General features: G+C 39.8%; 1 pseudogene; it reads left to right on the forward strand.

The window, feature by feature from the left end:
• Positions 1 to 13970: 13970 nt before the first annotated feature.
• LOC124994690 (60S ribosomal protein L32-like) lies at positions 13971 to 14421 on the forward strand (annotated as a pseudogene).
• Positions 14422 to 16048: the final 1627 nt, after the last annotated feature.

The raw sequence follows: 16048 nt of genomic DNA on the forward strand, positions 1-16048 counted from the left end.
AGAGTCCATGCTGTATTAGATGAACTATCTGAGTCATCCCAGTAAAACCCTCCAGTCTGTGAGACACCTACTGTCCCCATAGCCCCAAACAAACCACCCCACAGTGATTCCTTTCTCACTCAGTGATACACTGGGTCTACTTGCCTGGATCTTGGCTTCCTCTCCCTCTTTACCCTCTTCAACATTCTTTTCCCCCATTTTCCTTGTAATATCAGATTTGGACTTGGAAGTCATTTTAAGAAGAAAAGAAAATTAGAAAAAGATTCAAAAGATCTGCTAGAATATCCTTCCCTCATTTGACACCCAGAGGTTAAGCTTCTATAATGGCTTCTAAATCCTTGGATTTTCCTTTTTTTTTTTTTTCCACTACTTTATGTACTTGCAGTAAAAACATTCCTTTTAGACTTTAAAAATTCTAAATAAAACGAGAACAAAAGAGTGCTCCTTCTTTTCAACTCTCCACCCAAATGTTACCATTGTAAATCAAGGTAGCCAAGTAAATTAACCACTGGCATTTAAATGTTTGCTGTCGCAAATATTTATTCCTTCCCACTCCTCCAAATTTGTTTTATATAAAACAAAGCACATAAAAACAATAAATATTCATTGTTTGTCTACTAAAAATTTTAGATCAAAGTACTGTGTGGCCCGAATCCTCAATAGTAAAAAGTAATGCTATTTTTTCAACAGGAAGCCTGAGCCTTCTCAATAGCAACTTGACCAAGTTTGGTTTCCATTTATTTCTAAGCACTGGAAGTGTTAGGTGTAGACACAATCGTATGATTGTCACTCCACATTTGCATAATGCACTTTGCAACTGGAGTTTCATTTACCCCCTTTGATGCCAGGTATGCTAGAAGGGGACACATTTGGCATAGACCTGGGTTTGAATCCAGGTGCTGTCACTGTCCCCAGCCACTCTTAGGTGGCTACAATTCAGATTTGTCCTGAGTGAGACAAAGGGGATAAGCCTACTTTACTGGGATGCTATGATGGTTGGAGGAATTGAATCTCAGTTTCCATGGTTGCTGGCCCACAGCAGGCCTGCCTGTGGCAGTACATACCATACATACCTTGTTGCTTTTCTATATTTGCATATTTGCCTCCCACTACTAGAAAGTAAACTCCTCCTCCTGGGAGGAACCAGGTCTCCTTTCTCTCTGTATCCTTGGAATAGGGTCCACATGCATTTTTAAAGTCTGACTTCAGCATACTTGATAGTTTGTTCACCACTACTATGCTCCCACCCACACCCCCCAGCAAGAGGGGACTAGAGCCTCCATCTTTTCTACAACATTCCTACTTCCCCTTATCCTCCCTTGGGCTGAAGTTTATAAGAGCTGTGCGGACCTCTGAAAAGAGCCTCCCAGAGTCCCCAGCCCCAGACCAGGCTAGGATGGCAAAAACCATCCCCACCATTCCCTCCCTGGGTAGGCAAGTCCTTCATAGAAAAGGTAGTGACACACGCTGAGTCATGAAGAATGTTTAGATATGGGACAAATGACAAATGAACTCTGTTTGTTGAGTTGTTTCAAGACCCCTTCCCGCCACCCCCTCACTCCACAACTCCCTGGCTCAGAGTACCAGTAGCCAGCCACCATCAAGAAAGAGTTCCAGGGCTGGGGATATAGCTCAGTTGGTAGAGTGCTTGCCTTGTATGCACAAGGCCCTAGGTTCAATCTCTAGCACCAGGGGGGAAAAAAAAAGAAAAGAAAGAAAAAGAAAGAGTTCCAGAGTATCTGTACCTCACTGCTGGCCGGATTTCCTCTGCCCAGAGGGAGAAAACAGGGCTTTGTTTCCCTGAGGTGGAGTCCCCACCCCTTGAGCCTTGTTCAGGTCAGTGACAAAGTTCTTGTCCCTGGGGAATGCTCTTGAGTAATGAACTTGGCAAACAACTTTAAAATGACTACTAACAATCTACTCAGGGCAATGGTCCTCTAAGTGCCTGTGGGCATGCCTTTCAGAGAGAACATGGTGAGAGGACTGAGGATAGTTAGTCTGGGTATGGTCCTCTAAGTGCCTGTGGGCATGCCTTTCAGAGAGAACATGGTGAGAGGACTGAGGATAGTTAGTCTGGGTAAACGCTTTTTGGTGAGATGGATACTATCTTACTAAATTATTCTGCGGCACATATTTGTTGATGGGCTATGGATCCACCATTGTAGGCGTTGATATGAGAAGGTACTGTCCCCACCTTTAGCAGCAGACTCCATTAGAGGCAGCATAAGCCGAAGTTTGGTTTGGTTGTTCTTTTGAGTGCTTGGTGAGGAGCACAATCCATGCTTTCAAGAGAGCTATGGATATAAGAAAAGGAGGCAAACATGGAAACATATCATGTGTACACCAGAGCAGATTTCTCCTTAGGGTGAATTTCCAGGGTGGCAAGCAAACAAGGTGGTCATGCCTCCTTCCCTGGGTAGGGAAGTCCTTCATGGAAGAGGTGTAACAGACTGTTGTATAGGATGTTCAAACATGGGACAAATGACGAAGACTGGAAAGGCATTCCAGATGCAGGGAAGGCATTAGTGCAGGCCTGGAAACTGCATGGGGTTGAACATACAGAGCCTTCAGGATAAGCCTGGGTCATATGGTGCAAGAGCATTAACTGGGAGAAAGGGAGCCAGGGAGAATCAGAGGCAGAGCACAAAGTGACTTCTTGTAAGCAACTGGGAATGGGGGAGAAAAATGCTGTCGTTGGACGTGTTTTCCTGTGGATCACTATTTTTTAAAAATATTTCTATCTTTAATTGATACATAATAATTGCACATATTTATGGGGTATGCACATGTGTCATGGTACCTTTGATAATATTCATCCTTATTCATTTTAATTGTAACAATAAAATGTTCATTGTTAAAGAAAGATCAAGTAGTACAGAAGTGCAGGGCACACCATGCAAATGACCCTGCCTATTTCCTAGAGGTATGCTTTAATGTCATCCTTCTGGATTTTTCACTGAAGAGTGTTTTGAATAAGAAAGAGTCATGATCAGATTTTGTATTAAAAATGTCACTTTGGGCATAATGTGTGGGGTGACTGAAGGGAGGGAGCTTCCCCAAGTGACTGGGCAGTTCCTTCCAAGGAACAAGTCTGTGGTAAGGCTGAGCTGGGGCAGCTGGTTCCTCAACAGCGATGCAGGTGGGGGAGAAGGACGTCAAGAATGACTGATTTTGGCTTCTGTTAATGAGATTGCAAACACAGAAGAAACAGGTTTGTGGGGGGAAATTATGATTATAATTTTGGACATGATGAGTTTGACAAGGTTGTGGGAAACCAGAAAAGGAAACCCTAAGTCTGGAGCTCAGGAGAAAAATCTGGCTTAAGGAAATGGACAGGAGAATATTTCATGAGATCGAGGAGATCATTCTGGGAGACTCAGAGGAAGGGCTACATTTAAGAAATGAACAGAGACAGCCAAGCTCTCTAGGGATACAGAGAAGGAATAGATCCAGGAGGAGGAAGGGGAGGGCAAGGTGAAGTCAGTGGGTCAGGAAATGACATCAGGAAGGCACCAATTACCCAGGAAAGGAACCAGCTTTGCTCAAAGGGCCATCAAGGAAGGAGAGCTACTTCAACAAGTTCAGTGAGTCACTTACATATACCATTAGAAAAGAATGGGAAGGCAATGTAGCAAAGGATAGCAATAATAATTTCTACCTGTTAAAATTATGGGAGACTGCTATTTTCTTAGGTTCCTAGAAGAGAGCTGTGGGATATGGGAGGAAGAAGACGCAATATTTCAAAGGAACTATTTAAAAACAGATGAAGCAAATTTATTTAACATGCCCAAGCATTTAAACTTGTAAGAGAAGATACCAACTTTATGAGGGATATGGCATAAAATAATACAGCTGTCAGATATTACTACTTGCTATTTAGTAAAGGCACCTGGGGAAATTCCCTTTTTCCTCCAAAGATCCCACAGAGCCAGTTCAGGATCCCCTAGGAGTGTGGTCCCCCAACTTCAGTCAATTGAGTCTATGATTTTCACCAAATCCCTTTACCACCAGCATAATGATATAACAAACATCCTATTTAGGCCAACTCCCTTTTTAAATTTAAGTGGATTCATTTGGTGTGGGGGGTGTAGCTCAGTCGTAGAGTATGTGCCTAAGATTTATGAGAACCTGGGTTCAATCCCCAACATCAAACACACACACACACACACACACACACACACACACACACGAACAATAACAACAACAACAATAAATGGATCTATTTGTATCACAGTAGTAAATAAAAAATTATCATCATAATAAATAGAAAGGAACTGAAAAATACACATAAGGAAGAAAAAACGTTCTTAGAAATTCTAACAAGGTGCCCTCACCAACCCAACATTTGTAGCCTAAGGCCTGATCTCTGATAAAAAGGGAGATTAACAAACACTAGAAGTGGTTGAAGATTACATGGACTGTTTTAGTTGGATATCCCCAGAACCAAGCCCTGTGATAGGAATTCCGTTGTAGCCAGGTGAGGTGGCACACCCCTGTAATCCCAGCAACTCAGGAGGCTTAGGCAGGAGATGGCAAGTTTGAGGACAGCCTGGGCAATTTAGTGAAACCCTCAGCAATTTAGTGAGACACTGTCTTAAAAAAAAAAATTATTTGCAAGTAGTTTACCTGAAAGGTAAAAGAAACATGGAAACATGAACAGAGTTGGGAAGTAAGGTGGAAAGGTTCAAAGTCAACAAACGATGCGTTATCAAGTCAGCCATCACTCTGGAAGTGGAGTGCATTCCCCCTGGGGAAACTCCAGTAGCCAGTGTGACACAGCTCTGAGTGGTCTACCCAAAGGGCGAGAGAGCTGCGGTATTTATACACCAATTGCTGTCAGCCATTGGTTCAAGGCTGGTTTTTGGATATGAATTCCCCAGCATTCCAGGGCTGCCTTGCAGGCAGCAAAGCAAACCCCAGAGGCAGGAGAAAAGGCCTGGCAGGCACACACTGACTTGATAAAGGTGAAGAAATGTGGGCAAGGTTCCAACAAAGGCTTAGCTCTAGGGCCTAAACTGAGATTGACAGAGAAAAGGAAAGGAAATGGCTTTCTCATTATTCAAGTCAAAGGAATTTATTGCTGGGCCGGTAAATCACTCAAAATCATCTTCCATACCACCAAGTTAAGGCTCCCCCACCCCTGGAAACCTCCAGGCCTGGCTAAATCTCATCCACATCAGACCACCAAAAGATCTTTCAAGATATCAATTTGAAATAGCCCTCTCATTATCTGCCTGCCCAATAAGCTTCTAAGATTTTCCTCTGTAGAAGCAAGTCAGTACAATGAAAAGCTATTGCTGATAACATAGACAAGTGAAAATATAATTTATTATTTTTAAAAGGCAATTTTTAGCCAGGTACCATCTACTCAGGGGGCTGAGGCAGGATGACTGCAAATTCAAAGCAAGCCTGGGCAACTTAGCGAGACCCTGTCTCAAACTAAAAAGGCTGGGGATGGAGCTCACTGGTAGACCACTTGCCTAGCAAGTGTGAGGCCCTGGGTTTAATCCCCAGTCATGCAAAAAAAAAAAAAAAAAAAAAAGAAAGAATTTTTACCCTTATAAAAGAACCATCAAATTCCTTCCAGTAACAGCTTCCTTGATTCATTTAGAATACGATGTATTATTTACAATATCAAGATATACCCACTTGGGGGAATCACAGGGATAAAGTGCATAAATCTGCTACCACATATGTGTACATGTATTTTCGTGGATATTATTTCACTCAGTAAACACTTATTAGACTCTATCTACATGTCGGGAACAATTCTAGGTGCTTGGTTCACACCAATGAAAGAAACAGCAAAAATTTCTTACTGGCAGGAAATTACATTCTAGTGGGAAAGAGAGTCAATCAATAGATAAAATATACAGGATGCCAGATGGAGATAAGTACTACACATTAAGCAAGAAAAGAGAACGGGGGGTTAGAATTTCAAATAGGATGATCAGAGAGAACTTTACTAATAAGTGACATTTGCACTTTGAGAGTTTATTTGGACATTCTAGAGGGGAATGCAGCAACTCAAATACACTTAACTGAAGAACAGCTCTCTTCTATCAGAGAAGGTGGGCCTCTTTGAGCACACAGCTTTGGGAAGAACAACTAGCCACCCAGGTCAATCAAATCAACACTGGCAATCAATGGGTGACATGTTGCATCCAGATTTCCCTCACATCCAATAAAGGACATTTGGAAGGATCTAAAGGAGATGAGGAAGTAAGCCATGTGAAGAGAGGGAGGAAACAGCCTGTGCAAAGATCCTGAACAAGAACACACCTGAGATTTTAGAAACAGTAAGGAAACCACTCATTTGGCTGGGGCAGAGTAAACAAAAAGAATAGCAGCAGATGGTGAGTAGGAGGTGAGTAAGTATAGATCACATAAGTCTTGTAGACCAACATGAAATGGTGAACTACTAGAGAGCTCTCAGCAGAGGACAGACATAAACTGGCTTAGGAGGAATACGGGAAGTTTTGATGAAAGATGATGGCAGCTTGAGATAAGTCAGAAGGAAGTAGTTGGTTTGGGTGGTGGTGTGTGGGTAAAGTACTGTAGAGGATTGAATGTGGACAGAGAGAGAAAGAAGAGGATGAAGGATGGTTCCAAGGTTTTTGACCCAAATAGAAAACAGATCTGCCATTTCTTGAAATAGAGATGACTACAGAATAGTAATTTCTCCATCATTGGATTTTGAAAATGAAGTTTCAGATAGCTACTAGACATCCAAATGGAAAGATTTACAGGCAGCTGGATATGCAAATCTATATAAGTCAGGGTCTAGGTCTAGGCCACAGGTGATCCTGGGAGTTTTTAGCCTGTAAGGTCTGTTTAAAGGCAGGAGAATGGTTAAGGTGATTGGGGGAATGAATTAGAAGAGAAGGGACTTAGAGACTGAGCATAGGGGCACTCCACCAACTAGAGGTCAGGGAGAAGATGAGCAGCAAGCAAAGAAGACAGAGAAGTGGCCAAGAAAACCAAGAAAGCAGCAGAAACTGATGGCATCCTGGGAGCAAGGGAAGAGAGTATTTGAAGAAAGTGTAATCAACTGTATCGAAATGCTAGTAATGGATCAGATAAGGGGATTGAGGACCATAAGATTAAGCAGTTTTGTTGGAGAGCTGGGGCCAAAAGCACATCTGGAATGTGTTCTAGGGAGAGTAACAGGAATGTAGGTTCATTTGCTGTCCTCTGTAGGCCTGTGATTTCAATACTGCTTAGAACCTAAAGAATGTCTAATTATTTCCCTGGCAAAATAAAGTATAATTGAATATAGTCCCACTCAATTTTTAACTGATTAATTTCATTTCCCCCACTGGTAGGGTATTTTGTGTAAGTTACTTATTTATTTACTTACTTAGGTAGCTAGTTTGGGGTGCTGGAGATTGAACCCAGCACCTTGTCCATGGGCCTTGTCCATGCCAAGCATACACTTTCCCACTGAGTGCTACCCTTGGTCCTGAGTTATTTAAATGATTTTCTTTGCTTTGCTTTTTACATGAACAAAATATTGGCCATACTATAGTATGTATGGTATATATGATGGATATATTGCATACATAGTCTGTGTAAGAAGAAAATGTCTAATAGCGTGTAAGTTAGTAAGTCCCTCCTTCTTTATTCTCTGGTGAGGGACTGGTGATTTGGAAGGCAGGAATAAAAGAGACAGAAGAAAAAGAGGTACAAGAAATACTTTTGAATTATCTTCAACCTGCATGATGTAGTCAGTTCTATTTTAATCCAGTATCAACATAATTGATGGACACAAAGTCACTTCATCAGTGTTCACAGTGAGGCTGGCAGCATAATTACTAAATCATGGCACAATGTAAATTGAGTTACCAAAATGAAAAGAAGAAAGAAATTGCCCCCTCCTTCTTTTAAATCAAATCTTGTGTCATGTTCCTGGTTAGATCTTAATACAACCCTGTTTTTAACTATATAAATTAGTTGCAAAGTTTGCAATACAACTTTTTATGTGATTATAAATTCCTCTTTCATCTCACTAACACTAGAAGAAACTGAGGAAATAGGATATCATTCATTCCCTGATTAACTGAAAGTGAAGGCAAAATATTATTCACAGGATCATAGTCCTATGCTACAAATACAATTATTACTGTTTTCTTTCTTTTTCTTTTTTCCCTTTTTCTTCTACTCCTTCTTTCTCTTTAATAAAAAAAGGAGTCAAAAGAGACATTATGGTTGAAATAGTGTTACTTCCATGAAATGTTTCTTCCACAGTGCTGGAAACTCTAAGATAACAGCCTTGTATTCAAATGTGAGAGGCAGAAAATGTAATTTACTTGAAGCATTAAGTGAAACAGAATAGGGTATTTTTTTTTAATCATCCATAGTAAGTGAAATACAGTAACTAATGTATACTATTCATTTGATTTTCGACATTTTCTTCCAATTTTAGTAACGAAGAAATAAGTAAATATAATAACAATTTTTCATTTAAAGATAATTTTTGTTGCTGTGATTTAGAATAAGTAATATAATTAATGATGAATCACTGAGCTTTAATTCCTGCATTAAAAACAAACACCCATCTTGGTTAACAGGTGAAGGAAAGAGAAAAGAAGAAGTATTTTGTTATTATGTAAACTTCCTCTCCTGCTTTACTTCTAAGATTATAATTTGACTTACATCATTGCTGTCTGTCCAGTTGGTCTTCTCATAGAAATTAATATTTCTTTTTCCTGATTCTCAGCTTATTTACTATTTCTAAGTTACACAGCCACTCTCCAACAGTGTTTCTCACCTCGCTGACTTTCTGGCAACCAATTCACCACTTTGGACACCAAATCGTCCTTCCTATCAGTTCTAATTCCCTTCATTTTCAGAGGTCAAACTATGAAATTCTCATAGCACACTAGTGGAAACAGTTTATCAAGTGATTTCACACCCCACATGCTGCAGGACCTGGGAAGGAAGGGGGAGGGATAAAAAGCCCCAGAGCAAGAGCCAGCAGCTCTGGGGGGTTTCACGGGCCATACTTGGAGCAAATCCTTAATGCTGTTTTCACATTATTGTTTTTATTTCCCTCACAGCATGCAATGTCTTTTTGGACTCTCCGGAGAGTTATCCAAGAGGCTCTGACACTTAGCTAAGAAATTGTCTGACCTTAGCCATACTTCAACTCATTCCATAATCCCCCTTTGGACAATTCTGACCTATTTATTGATCAGATTATTTTGGCATGGCTCATATTTAAGTTGATTAAATTTTTCCCTTCCTGAAGTCCAGGTTTATTTTCATGTTGAGAGAGAAAGAGATGAACTTCAGATATTTCACAATAAGGGGAAAAACATCAGATTATGCCTCATTTGTATTTTTCAATTCTTCCATTAAGAGAAATTCAGGAAATGTCCCCCCCACACACACACACACACACTGAGTACCATTTTGTGCCACAGCCAAAAGATCCTCCTGTTTGCTGTGTTGTATGTGTGGACTAGAGCAGAGCGCGGTCAGAGGAATGCTAAGCCTGGGAGGCATGTGCGGGGGGCATGCATGAAGCCACCGTATTGCTTCTCTGTGTGCCTGCACCCACCAAAGAGCCTCACATTCCCAAGTCTCTGGGACACAGCTGCCTCTGGAAATTGCCCCATCACTTGCTCCTACAACCTCTTCCCCTAGAACTTCCAGGTCTGGAGCAACCAACACCTCTTCTGACCACTGTTTGATGTGACCATAAACATTATTTCATTCATTACATCGAAAGACAATTTGCAATACATGTTATTTCACTTAATTTACTTAATTTTCAATTCAACACTTCTATAGCCAACCCAATAACCTGAGTTCCATTCTGGTCTTCCTATTAATTACATTATTAGCACATTTTCTGGAGAGGCATACTCTAATCTGACAAATTTTTCAGATGGAGAAATTAATTTACAGAGAGTTTAAGGGATACATGTCAGTCAGTCAGTATGAAAACAATAAAGTAACAACAAATGACATACCACCAAAAATGATACTTAAAAACTGGGTGTTGTGACTCACTCCTGTAATCTCAGGGACTCAGGAGGCTCAAGATTTCAAGGCCAGCCTTAGCAATTTAGCAAGATCCTATCTCAAAATTTAAAAAAAAAAAAAAGAGTTGGGAATGTAGATCAGTGGTACAGTACCCCTTGGTTCAATCCCCAGTACTAAAAGAAGCGGGGAAAAGTGGCTTAAAATGACTTTAAAATATGTTCATTCCATAGGGGAAATCTGGGGTGATTGGACTATTCTGGATCTTGATTGGCACAATGGTTCCATAAGTGTGTAGTGTTATTGAAACTCATTGAATTGTAGTGTAGACCTATGCACTTTGGTGTTTAAATTTTACTTAAAAATAAAAAAGCTCATCTTGACGATTGCTGTATACCATCAGAACCCTTTTGTACCAACTTCTGCCTGCACCAGGTGGCCCAGAAATGTGCCTGCTATGATGCAGTAGCTCCAACCCTGACCCCATCTCCTCCTCCTCTTCCTTTGTGAATTATCAATTTCTTGTGTGTATGTGGTTGCTATTGTCAAAATTCCCTAGGATGGGCTCATTTGTTTTTTAAAATCTTTTTATCATATTGCATTTAAATTCTGATTACTTTAAAAATGTTAGTTTGTTCCACATGTTTTTAAAAAGCATGAAGAAAATAAAAATCATTTATGCCTCCAGTATTCAGAGAAAACTAACATTAGTATTTTAATGTCTACCCTTCCAGATATAGTCAACAGATACTGAGTACTCACTTTGTGCCAGGAAATTGTCCTAGACACTGAGTATGCTGTGGTAAAGATAATATCCCTGCTCTCATGGAACTTATGTCCTAATAAAGAATAGGTAGAAGAGAATTTTTTTAATTAAGCATGATTATACTTGTTCTCTTGTAACTTGCTTTTTTCACTTAACCAAGCATCATTACTACTTTTCATATGAATAAAAATAATCATGCAACATTATTTTCATAACTGTAGAGTATTTCACTGAATGGCTATATTAGAATTTATTTAATAAATGAATAGCTTTTCAAAGCACTAGACCTTTCAAAGTTACAAATTACATTTCTATGGACATCTCATTGAGAATCTTTTGAATATATTACTGGCACAACAATTTCAGCAATTGTTGTAAAATATACTTAACTCTTTTCTTAAATGCCCTTTAGTGATGGCATAAACTTAATTCTTAAATCTCTGAACTTTTGATGAAAGAATCTATAGGTCATTTTTAAAAATGTTATTTTATTTTTTATATCTTTATTTATTATTATGTGGTACTGAGGACCAAACCCAGTGCCTCACACATGCTAAGCAAGTGCTCTACCACTGGGTTACCACCACAACACTATAGGTCATTTTTTAAGTCATAGTAAAGGACAGCACATTCAAGCACTTAGTTCCAGTAATGCTTCTCTACCACAGAGGCACATCTATACCTTAGAAAAAGGAATGTCAAGGCTTTGGAAGTAGATCTTTCACCAGAGATTCTTTACCCATTTCTTCCAGGGAATGACCCTGGTTTCTTTTGTTTACCCTCATCCTCTTGATTCAAGAGGGCTTAAATTAAATGGGGAGAATGATTTTTGCAATGATAAAGTATTTGCCTACGCCTAAAGTTAATTCCTTATTTAGGTATTTTGGTGAAAACTTCAGGCACAGGCCAGAGGAGATTTACTATCTGACCGGCATGTACGAAGATGCAGGTGAGGAAGTGCAGCTGAAAATGAAGTGGATTGAGGGAAAGGATGCTCTGTTACAGATTTCCTGAGAAACCTTTGATCCTGAATGATTCAGAGAGCTTTGAGTTTAGCAGCTTTATGGGGAGGAGAAAGTTCTCCTAGAATATAGAATACAGAAAACTTTCAAGTTATATATTTCCTAAGTTCAATGGTAAAACTATTATTAGAATGTGGAAAAAATACTCAAACATTTGAGGAATACACTTAACTAAAACTATCCATTGAACACTTATCATGGGTGAAGCACTTTAAATGATTATTACAACTTTAAGCTAGTTCACAAGACTTATTTCACTTTCCAAAGAAGTTGGAAGTTATGAGAAATAGTATGTAATAACATACTGGAGGATATTATTTTCTTTGCTGTGCTGAGTATTGAACTCAGGTCCTTGCAAATGCTGGGCAAGCACATTATCATTGAGCTATACCCCCAACCCAACATATTGTTATAATATTCTTTGATACATCTTTGATCATCAACTGTTTTGGTGGAATGTGCAAGGTACTATGGGGGAAAGATGAATCAGACAAAAATTTGTCATTAAAGAGCTGACTGACAGCAGACGTACTAAGACAGCAGCCTCTAGCTATATATGCTACTGAGCCCTCAAAATAGGGCCAGTTCAAACTGAGATGTATTGTAGGAGAACTATGCACCTGATTTCAAATACCTAATATTAAAAACATGTAAAATCTTTCATTAGCAAGTTTTTATAATGGTTGGGCTGAGTGGCACTCAGGAGGCTAAGGCAGGAATATCACAAGTTCTAAACCAGAATCTGCCACTGGCAGAGTTCTAGCATGTATGAAGCCCAGTATTCAATTCCCAAGACTGATCCCCAAAAAAGGTGTTTATAATGATTGCAAGTTAAAATGGTAATACAGTTGGCCCTGTGTAACCATGAGTTCCATATCCAAAGATTCAACCAATTATGGATCAAAATACTTTTAAAAATTGGGTCTGTACTGAACACACAGACCTTTTTTCTTATTTCACTCTAAATAATGCAATATAGCAACTATTTTACATAGCAATTATGTTACAAATTATAAGTAATTCAGAGATGGTTTAAAGTATATTGGAAGATACCTTCTACTGTCATGTGTATCTAAAAAGAAAAATAAATTTTAAAAATAAAGTATATTGGGAAGGCTGTAGGTTATATGCAAATACTGCACCATTTTATATAATGAACTTGAGCATCCTTTTGGTGTCCCAGAGACCCTGGAACTGATTCCCCCATGGATCCTGGAACTAATTCCCCTGAACTGATTCCCCATGACTATATTTTAAATATTTGAGTTAAATAAGCTATAATAGTAAAAGTAAGTGAATCTGTTGCTTTCTAACTTTTTAATTTAAAATTACATGTTACTTGCATTATATTTCTATCAGCAGTGCTTCTAAACAGTTGTGATTACCACCTACTATATGTATCTGCTGTATGCCATGTAAGTTTTTATCAATTATTTGTAATCTACTGGGAAAATATTACAGATGAGGAAACTGAAGATGTAAGGGTCATGTTAATTCACTATTCCACATACATTGATAGTTTATTTTCTATGCACTAAGAGCTGTTGATGGCAGTGGGGATACATGGAATTTATGTTCTAATGGAGAGAAAGCTATAAACAAATAAGTACAATAACATATGCCAGGTAGTGACAGTAAAGAATAGATGAAGCCCTTAAAGGAATGGTGACCAGAACTGGGATTAAGGTAAAGGGATGAGGAGGCTATGTTTTAGAAAACATGGTCCAAGAAGGAGGCATCACCTGAGGGGAAACGTGAATGGAGCCAAGGAATGAGCCCTGAACACATCTTCCTGACCAGGAGTTTCTGGGAAGGGGCAAAAAGTAAAGGACTAAAGGGTTTGTGTGTGCACACGCATACGTGCACATGTGCTCTGTATGCTGGAGGAAGAGTTGGAGAGCCAGCACTGCTGGAGAACAGTGAGAAAGAGGAAGCCAGTGACCAGTTCACACGGGGACTTAGAAGCTACAACTAGGAAATCTTAAAGGCTGTTCTATGAAGTATGGATTGCTGGGGTCATGCAGGAACCCAGCAAGAGTAGAGGCTGGAGACTAGTTAAGAGACTACTGCAGGACTGCAAGGGAGCACTTAGTCAGAGAGAGCTGCCACTTCAGTTCTGACTCTGCCATGATGAAAATTTTGTTCTTGCAGTACAAAGTAAAACAATCTAGCTCTTCCTCGGCGCTGCCTGCGGAGGTGGCTGCCATCTGTATTCGACATCATGGCTGCCCTCAGACCTCTCGTGAAACCCAAAATCGTCAAAAAGAGGACCAAGAAGTTCATCCGGCACCAGTCAGGCCGATATGTCAAAATTAAGCGCAACTGGCGGAAACCCAGAGGTATTGACAACAGGGTGCGGAGAAGATTCAAGGGCCAGATCTTGATGCCCAACATTGGTTATGGGAGCAACAAGAAGACAAAGCACATGCTGCCCAGTGGCTTCCGGAAGTTCCTGGTCCACAACGTCAAGGAGCTGGAAGTGCTGCTCATGTGCAACAAATCTTACTGTGCTGAGATTGCTCACAACGTTTCCTCCAAGAATCGCGCAAAGCCATCGTGGAAAGAGCCGCCCAACTGGCCATCAGAGTCACCAATCCCAACACCAGGCTGCGCAGTGAAGAAAATGAATAGACAGTTCATCGGCACATTTTTTGTGTGCTTAAATAAAACCATAAAAACCGTCATCTGACAAAAAAAAAAAAAAAAAAAAAAAAAACAATCTAAAAGTTATCTAGAGGATTTAAAGAACAAAGACCAAATAGCTGCAGAATACAAGCTTCAAAATCCATTCAGGAGTCTGGAAAGTTATCTGAACAGGCAGTCAAAAATTACTGTCTAACTTCATATAACAGCAATTAATCTCTGTTCCTTGCTCTCTGCCAATTTAACCTAAGGGAAGTGGGCTTGAGAACTGTAATTGGCAGCATGGGACTGTAGGACCTTTAAGACAAATTCAGATAAGGCAAATTGGTTTTATTTTTGCCAAAGAAAAGTGTTTAGTTGAACCAGATGACAATTTCTTAGCCTAAACTATTTGCGTTGGCTCTCTCAATCTTCTGAATACACTCCTCTAATCATTAAGTTTAAGCATAGTCTAGCAAGGCAGAGTAAGGAAAGAACTAGACACTGGCTGTATTTGGATAAGTGTATATATCAGTAGCTACAACTTCACCCAATGAGTCTGTTTTTACAGATAGAAGAAAAAAGGATCCTCAAAGTCAAATGTTATGTAGAACAAGTACCTCTGCCTCAAGAGGTAAATAAAGATTTAAAGCAATTACCCAGTTTCAAATGAAAACAAATACACATCAATCACAAGGACCCCCAAAAGTCATGTCATGAGAAAAAAAGAGGCTCAATCCTGACCCTCCAGGTTGGCTTATTTACTTTGATGGAACTCACTGGAAAATTGTTCAACTCCACGCTTGGTGTGCCTGTGTAGATGTGTTTTCTGGGCATTGGATGTAGAGCCTGTCAGTCAGGGACTTTCCTGGAGCACTAAAATGTACAGATTACACACATCAAAGGCAGGCTGCAACCACTGTAGCTGAAATTTACACAAATCTGTGCTGCAAGTAACTGGATAAACAATGAGACTAATGACCTGGTTCTGCATTAATCTCCATATGGCTCAGTTGGTAGTGCTGTTGCCTTAAGGCAAGAAGGTTGTGGCTTTGGCTTCTAGCCTCAAACAAGGGATTAGGCTCTTGTCTAATGCCAACACAGTCCAGGAAGCCATGAATACAATCAAGGCCATCCATGTTATGAGGTGTACTTACCATGATTCAAGAAACACCTCCATTACCATATCCATGGAGGAAACGTTAATAAAAATAGGTAAATCCTTCAGCCATCACTCCCTCTTCAGAGAGCTTATTTTCTTCAAAAGAGGGCCCCAGATTTTTCTTGAGTATTTTCAAGGTCTCTTCATTGCCCCCTCCCCAAAGCAAAAGACAGTATCAGTACCTTAGTCCTGTTCCTGTTTTGGTCAAGAATAAGTTTCAAAAAAAAGGTGAAAGGAAGGATTGAAACTGACTAGTGAACTTGATCAGTATCCACTGTTGGTTTTTTTTTTTTTTGTAGTGGAGACTGAACACAGGGGCACTTCACTGAACTACATCCCCAGTACTTTTAATTTTTTTTTTTTTTTTTCAGACAGGATCTTGCTAAGTCGCGCAGGCTGGCCTCGAACTTGTAATCCTCCCACCTCAGTTTCCCCAGTCTCTGAGATTCCAGGCATGTGCCACCACACAAGGCTGCTCAACATCCACTT

This window comes from Sciurus carolinensis, chromosome 10 (genome assembly GCF_902686445.1).
Source record: "Sciurus carolinensis chromosome 10, mSciCar1.2, whole genome shotgun sequence".
Classification (NCBI taxonomy): domain Eukaryota; kingdom Metazoa; phylum Chordata; class Mammalia; order Rodentia; family Sciuridae; genus Sciurus; species Sciurus carolinensis.